Here is a 7,680-nt window from a genome sequence, read left to right as displayed (position 1 = left end):
CCCCCCCCCCCCCCCCGGCCCCAATAGAACCCTGTACCATTTTCTGACCATCTATAAAAAACTGTACCTCCATCCATCTCGCCCACGTTAGTGGTTCCCAGTACTAGTACAGAGGATTTGAATTTGTTTATTTTCATTGTTTAATTGAATAAAAATTTAAAAACAGATCAATACTAACGCCATGATTAGGATCTCCAACGTTCATCAAATAATCTCTATTTTAGAGACGCGTCCACAAAGCGATCGTATAAATCTGGGTGTCCGATAAGGACAGTGAAAAACCATTTGAAATGATTCAAGGCCCGTGCTTGTCTCGCAAACATCTGGTCTGATGATTTTATCGGGATCCTTTGTAAGAACCCTTAATAAACGTAAAGAAGAATTTATAAAGAGAAAAATAGCTCGTGAAAATTTTTAAGAGTTGGATGTCTTTCACGAGTCTTTACGAATCATTTCTTCTTTGTGTTATTCCTTTTCTACGGATCTTAGAACTACGTAAATACATGGCTTTCGTAATTATTTAAAATTACCTCCTCACCGATGTTGATGAACTTGAAATATGTTACCAGGCTCATCGTCTCGAGTAATTGCGTCATATATATTATCAGGTGAATTTTAGAATCCACGCCACAAATGACCCGTTTTATAAGGATAAGGATCGTAGGAAGTATACTTTAATATGCTCCAAACGTCAGTCCTAGGTTGGCACATAGATTCCTTAGTTTTAAGAGATACAGTCTATCGTCCGTCTTGGCGTTAACATCGCTTTGCTTTGCCTATATTACTTGCTGTTTTTGTTGTTACTTCGGTGCTGCCGCTTGGTGTAAGACCGTCTGGAAACGGAAGGAGCAATGAGGGAAGTCAGGAAACAGAAGAATTTTTGTCTAACTGGGAGACCGATTGCCGCCGAGGCACAAAGGGAGGATGTTGCAGTCCGAGGACCACGAGAATCCAAGAGTACTTGAAACGGGATTCTGTCATTCGTCTACCGCCTACCTCGTTATTATTGAAATTAATATTCGTAAATTATTGACAAATTTTTTTTACTTAATTTTACACAATTGTATAATTGCTTAAAATTCGCACTAATACTGTGCGAAAAGGACGCAATGAGCGACGCTTTGGCGTTTTGCTCGCGCCATCTTTGTTGCGCGCACTACCTCAGGTACGTAAATCTTTCCGTTCTTCGGTATCCGTCCCTGCAGCAGTATAGATTTCATAGCTGTCATCACGTCCTTAGCATTGTTGCTCTTCGTTGGCACGGCCCAAACAAACTTTGAAAATATATCGATGACGGTGAGCAGGTACTTGTATCCATCGTTCTCTCTTGCGTACGCCGACATGTCAACGAGATCCGCTTGCCAAGTCTCATCCAGCCCACGGATGTCAACGTGTCGACGCTGATAATGTCATCTAGCAGGTCTATGCAGTTCTTCCACCACCGCTAACTTTTTTCCATCCATTCTCCAGTGCATTCAGTCTGGCATCTAGCTGAGAAATGATCTCAGAGTTGCGAATTGTTCTGGTCTGATGATTTTATCGGGATCCTTTGTAAGAACCCTTAATAAACGTAAAGAAGAATTTATAAAGAGAAAAATAGCTCGTGAAAATTTTTAAGAGTTGGATGTCTTTCACGAGTCCCCCCCCGGCCCCAATAGAACCCTGTACCATTTTCTGACCATCTATAAAAAACTGTACCTCCATCCATCTCGCCCACGTTAGTGGTTCCCAGTACTAGTACAGAGGATTTGAATTTGTTTATTTTCATTGTTTGATTGAATAAAAATTTAAAAACAGATCAATACTAACGCCATGATTAGGATCTCCAACGTTCATCAAATAATCTCTATTTTAGAGACGCGTCCACAAAGCGATCGTATAAATCTGGGTGTCCGATAAGGACAGTGAAAAACCATTTGAAATGATTCAAGGCCCGTGCTTGTCTCGCAAACATCTGGTCTGATGATTTTATCGGGATCCTTTGTAAGAACCCTTAATAAACGTGAAGAAGAATTTATAAAGAGAAAAATAGCTCGTGAAAATTTTTAAGAGTTGGATGTCTTTCACGAGTCCTTACGAATCATTTCTTCTTTGTGTTATTCCTTTTCTACGGATCTTAGAACTACGTAAATACATGGCTTTCGTAATTATTTAAAATTACCTCCTCACCGATGTTGATGAACTTGAAATATGTTACCAGGCTCATCGTCTCGAGTAATTGCGTCATATATATTATCAGGTGAATTTTAGAATCCACGCCACAAATGACCCGTTTTATAAGGATAAGGATCGTAGGAAGTATACTTTAATATGCTCCAAACGTCAGTCCTAGGTTGGCACATAGATTCCTTAGTTTTAAGAGATACAGTCTATCGTCCGTCTTGGCGTTAACATCGCTTTGCTTTGCCTATATTACTTGCTGTTTTTGTTGTTACTTCGGTGCTGCCGCTTGGTGTAAGACCGTCTGGAAACGGAAGGAACAATGAGGGAAGTCAGGAAAGAGAAGAATTTTTGTCTAACTGGGAGACCGATTGCCGCCGAGGCACAAAGGGAGGATGTTGCAGCCCGAGGACCACGAGAATCCAAGAGTACTTGAAACGGGATTCTGTCATTCGTCTACCGGTCGTCCATCTGGGGCGTCCGACGATCTACGCCGCCGACCTCGTTATTATTGAAATTAATATTCGTAAATTATTAAAAAAAATTTTTTACTTAATTTTACATAATTGTATAATTGTTTAAAATTCAGACTAATACTGTGCGAAAAGGACGCAACGAGCGACGGTTTGGCGTTTTGCTCGCGCTATCTTTGTTACGCGCACTTCCTCAGGTACGTAAATAATTTTCCTTACTCTCCGCTCTTACCTTTACCAAAGAATAGAAAATATATTTATACGGTGTCTTCTTGCAGTAAAACATTACAAATCGAACTCTAATATCTTTCATGGTTGTAAATATTAGTAATAATGTTCAACGCCCAGTAACAACTAATGGAAAAATAATTATTTTATAACATTAGATCACTTATGAAAACCATTATCTTTCTTAAATATCTTTTCGCATCTGAACTACCAAGTCAGATATTTACACGTGCAGTTTTTTGCAGAACGCGTATATGCGTTCGCGTGTCTGTGTAACGTAGTTACAACGTACTTTATGTGAGGCTTCAACGTAGTTCCCCGTATTTTATGTGAGGGGCTTAAGATCCAGGACATACCGCTGTTCCTGTCTGACTTCTGTCCGCGCCTTGGGTAAAATAAATAAATCTCTAATATTCTTTCTGAAGTTCAATGAAAAACACTAAAAATGGTCGTTTGTCTCTCATATGCATCTAGATATATCGATTATAATAACGTTTGCCATATTGGTAATGATTACTTTAGTTCGCTAGAGGTTGATAGTGTGAAGCTTTCAGCACGAACCCGCCAAATAATACTCGATATGGAATGACCTAATGCGTTATTAATTATTAATTGACTATTAAATCATAATTAGATAAGTAGCAGTAATAACACGAAAGAGTAGTGAGCACGTTATAGACAATTTTTAAATTTGATATGATGAACTATTGCTAGATCTATAATAAGCAGATTTAGGGTGACTTATGTAATTGACATTAGAATGTGGTTTTAATATGTTTTGTTAGGGGAATGTACAGCAATCCTGTACTCGACCATTTTTTTTTAAACGAAAGCATTTCTTTGTGATATTTTCGTACTGTGACGATTATTACGAATTTAATGTCTTTTAGATTTTATTCATTATTTGTGCAGTCGGATCTTACTTGTCGTCGTGTCACGTGTAATTCTTTATGCGTTTACTGTATCAATTTATTGCGAAATAATTTTCAATGTTATTTATCGCAATTGTGACCTGTTCAGTCGGACAGTCCTTGGATTATCCAAGTGGTTCACATATATTTTCCTTAGATATATTATACTGCACGATTTTTCAAATATACACTGTCAGCGAAATGCACTTTTATGCAAAATAATGCATTTTCACTTTTTTCTCTTATTGATATGCGTATCGTTGTAGTCTGGTGATACTTTTCTTATGCGCATAAACCAATGTTTAAACAATTGCTGAATCTCACAAAGAGAAAACAACACGATGTTTTTCATAGAAAGCACTTGATTCCTTGATAAAATCGAAATTGCATACAATAATTTTTGTGATTATGTAATGTAGACATTAATACGTAAAATACGTATAAACAATGGCATAATGAGTATTAGAAGAAAGCGCAATGTGCAAACCAGTCGACATTTTCTCATTTCGAATTATTTGGTTTTCCCAGAACTGTTTCAGAATTTTTAATAATCAAGGAAATCAAGCAATTATCTTTTCCTTTACTTTTTCTTTTATTTAGATTCTCATTTCTTTTTGATAGTCACACGTACAATATTCAAACTCGAAAGTTATTCTGTGAATGCATTGTCCATAAAATACTCAAACAATGTATTGATGCTAGTCAAGTAATTGTAATCCCCCAAAAAAACACTTACGTGTAAAAAAACTACGCCAAGTACAGGAGTGCTGTGTATTCCTCTAATAAAAAGTATTGATATCAGATTATTGAGGCCAAGTACATAAGTCACTACATGTTTGCCTATTATATGATCTAGCACTGGCCCATTATTTTAATTGTATTTTCAAAATTTCTTATAACGTTTTCACTACTCTTTTACATTACTACTGTTTCCCGTAGTTGATTATGATTTAATGGTCATTTAATAATTAGTAAAACTTTAGGTGATTCCTTATCGAGTACAACTTGGCGGGTCCGTGCCAGGAATTCCAAAGTACTTACTTTGAACGTACTAATAGTATCCTGAAACTATATGTTTGTTATTAATCTTTTACCGTGATTATTTTTGACGAGTTATTGTTAATAAGCTGTATATAGAAAGTTGACATTGGTTTTGAGTTTGATGACTGCATAATGAACGTAGATACCACAAGTTTTTGTTGTTCAACGGGACATAGAAGCTCTAAGCACTGAAATCTATATTTTCACAGATATAAAATGTAAATGGATTATGATGTCGCTAATCAGAAAAATATATTGCGTCGTCGAAAATGTTTAATGGCATATAAATATAATTTGTAAGTCCCTTTTTTTTAGAATCGCATAAAGATATATACAAATTTTTAAAGAAAATGTAATCTTCAATGCATAGAAGCGTCGTTAATGGTGTCCAGCTTGTTGAAGCCCTGTGGTAAACGTAAGAGAGGAGAGTGTGCTGGATTACTTACGTACCTCAGGCCGTGCGAACAACAGAGAGGATACTATAGTTTGAGCGAAGCGCCAAACCGTCGCTCGTTGCACACTTTTCTGGACACTCTAGATTTCTACGTCCGACACCTAGATACAAGAAACTACAGAGCGCAACACATGGACACCCTGGACTTTCACATCCGACACCTAGATACAAGAAACTGTGGAGCGGAACACCAGGACACCCTGGACTTCCATATCCAGTACCTAGATACAAGAAACTACGGAGCGGAACACCTGAACACCCTGAACTTCCACGTGTGACACTTAGATGCAGGAAACTATAGAGCGGAATGCCTGAACACCCTGGACTTCCACATCCAACACCTGGACACAGGAAACTACGGAGAGGAATACCTGGAAACCCTGGACTTTTACATGCGACACCTAGATACAAGAAACTACGGAGCGCAACACCTGGACACCCTGGACTTTCACATCCGACACCTAGATACAAGAAACTGTGGAGCGGAACACCAGGACACCCTGGACTTCCATATCCAGTACCTAGATACAAGAAACTACGGAGCGGAACACCTGAACACCCTGAACTTCCACGTGTGACACTCAGAGAGGATACTATAGTTTGAGCGAAGCGCCAAACCGTCGCTCGTTGCACACTTTTCTGGACACTCTAGATTTCTACGTCCGACACCTAGATACAAGAAACTACAGAGCGCAACACCTGGACACCCTGGACTTCCACGCCTCACACCTAGATGCAGGAAACTACAGAGCGGAATGCCTGAACACCCTGGACTTCCACATCCAACACCTGGACACAGGAAACTACGGAGAGGAATACCTGGAAACCCTGGACTTTTACATGCGACACCTAGATACAAGAAACTACGGAGCGGAGCACCGGGACACCCTGGACTTTCACATCCGACACCTAGATACAGGAAACTACGGAGCGGAGCACCGGGACACCCTGGACTTTCACATCCGACACCTAGATACAGGAAACTACGGAGCGGAGCACCGGGACACCCTGGACTTTCACATCCGACACCTAGATACAGGAAACTACGGAGCGGAGCACCGGGACACCCTGGACTTTCACATCCGACACCTAGATACAGGAAACTACGGAGCGGAGCACCGGGACACCCTGGACTTTCACATCCGACACCTAGATACAGGAAACTACGGAGCGGAGCACCGGGACACCCTGGACTTTCACATCCGACACCTAGATACAGGAAACTACGGAGCGGAGCACCGGGACACCCTGGACTTTCACATCCGACACCTAGATACAGGAAACTACGGAGCGGAGCACCGGGACACCCTGGACTTTCACATCCGACACCTAGATACAGGAAACTACGGAGCGGAGCACCGGGACACCCTGGACTTTCACATCCGACACCTAGATACAGGAAACTACGGAGCGGAGCACCGGGACACCCTGGACTTTCACATCCGACACCTAGATACAGGAAACTACGGAGCGGAGCACCGGGACACCCTGGACTTTCACATCCGACACCTAGATACAGGAAACTACGGAGCGGAGCACCGGGACACCCTGGACTTTCACATCCGACACCTAGATACAGGAAACTACGGAGCGGAGCACCGGGACACCCTGGACTTTCACATCCGACACCTAGATACAGGAAACTACGGAGCGGAGCACCGGGACACCCTGGACTTTCACATCCGACACCTAGATACAGGAAACTACGGAGCGGAGCACCGGGACACCCTGGACTTTCACATCCGACACCTAGATACAGGAAACTACGGAGCGGAGCACCGGGACACCCTGGACTTTCACATCCGACACCTAGATACAGGAAACTACGGAGCGGAGCACCGGGACACCCTGGACTTTCACATCCGACACCTAGATACAGGAAACTACGGAGCGGAGCACCGGGACACCCTGGACTTTCACATCCGACACCTAGATACAGGAAACTACGGAGCGGAGCACCGGGACACCCTGGACTTTCACATCCGACACCTAGATACAGGAAACTACGGAGCGGAGCACCGGGACACCCTGGACTTTCACATCCGACACCTAGATACAGGAAACTACGGAGCGGAGCACCGGGACACCCTGGACTTTCACATCCGACACCTAGATACAGGAAACTACGAAGAGGAACATCTGGAAATCCTATATCTCTAAAAATTGTCATCTAAAATACGAGGAACTATGTCCACGCACACACATACGTACCCGAATACACACGCGCTCCACATGAAAGTTTTAATAATTCTATACTATTGTGAAAGAGTTGACTCAAGTAAAGAGTCTTTGCGAGCTGTGCCCTGTACAGCCGGTTGCCTGTACTTGGCGCGAGACTCGACCGAGTCTCTTGATGTGCATAAATAAAATGTGTTGAAATGTGTAAATGCATTTGGACGGGGGGGGGGGGGGT

This window comes from Cephus cinctus, unplaced genomic scaffold, assembly GCF_000341935.2.
Source record: "Cephus cinctus unplaced genomic scaffold, Ccin1 Ccin1_scaffold0303, whole genome shotgun sequence".
Taxonomy (NCBI): domain Eukaryota; kingdom Metazoa; phylum Arthropoda; class Insecta; order Hymenoptera; family Cephidae; genus Cephus; species Cephus cinctus.
The sequence above is the reverse complement of the archived record's forward strand: the minus strand, read 5'-3'. Positions refer to the sequence as shown.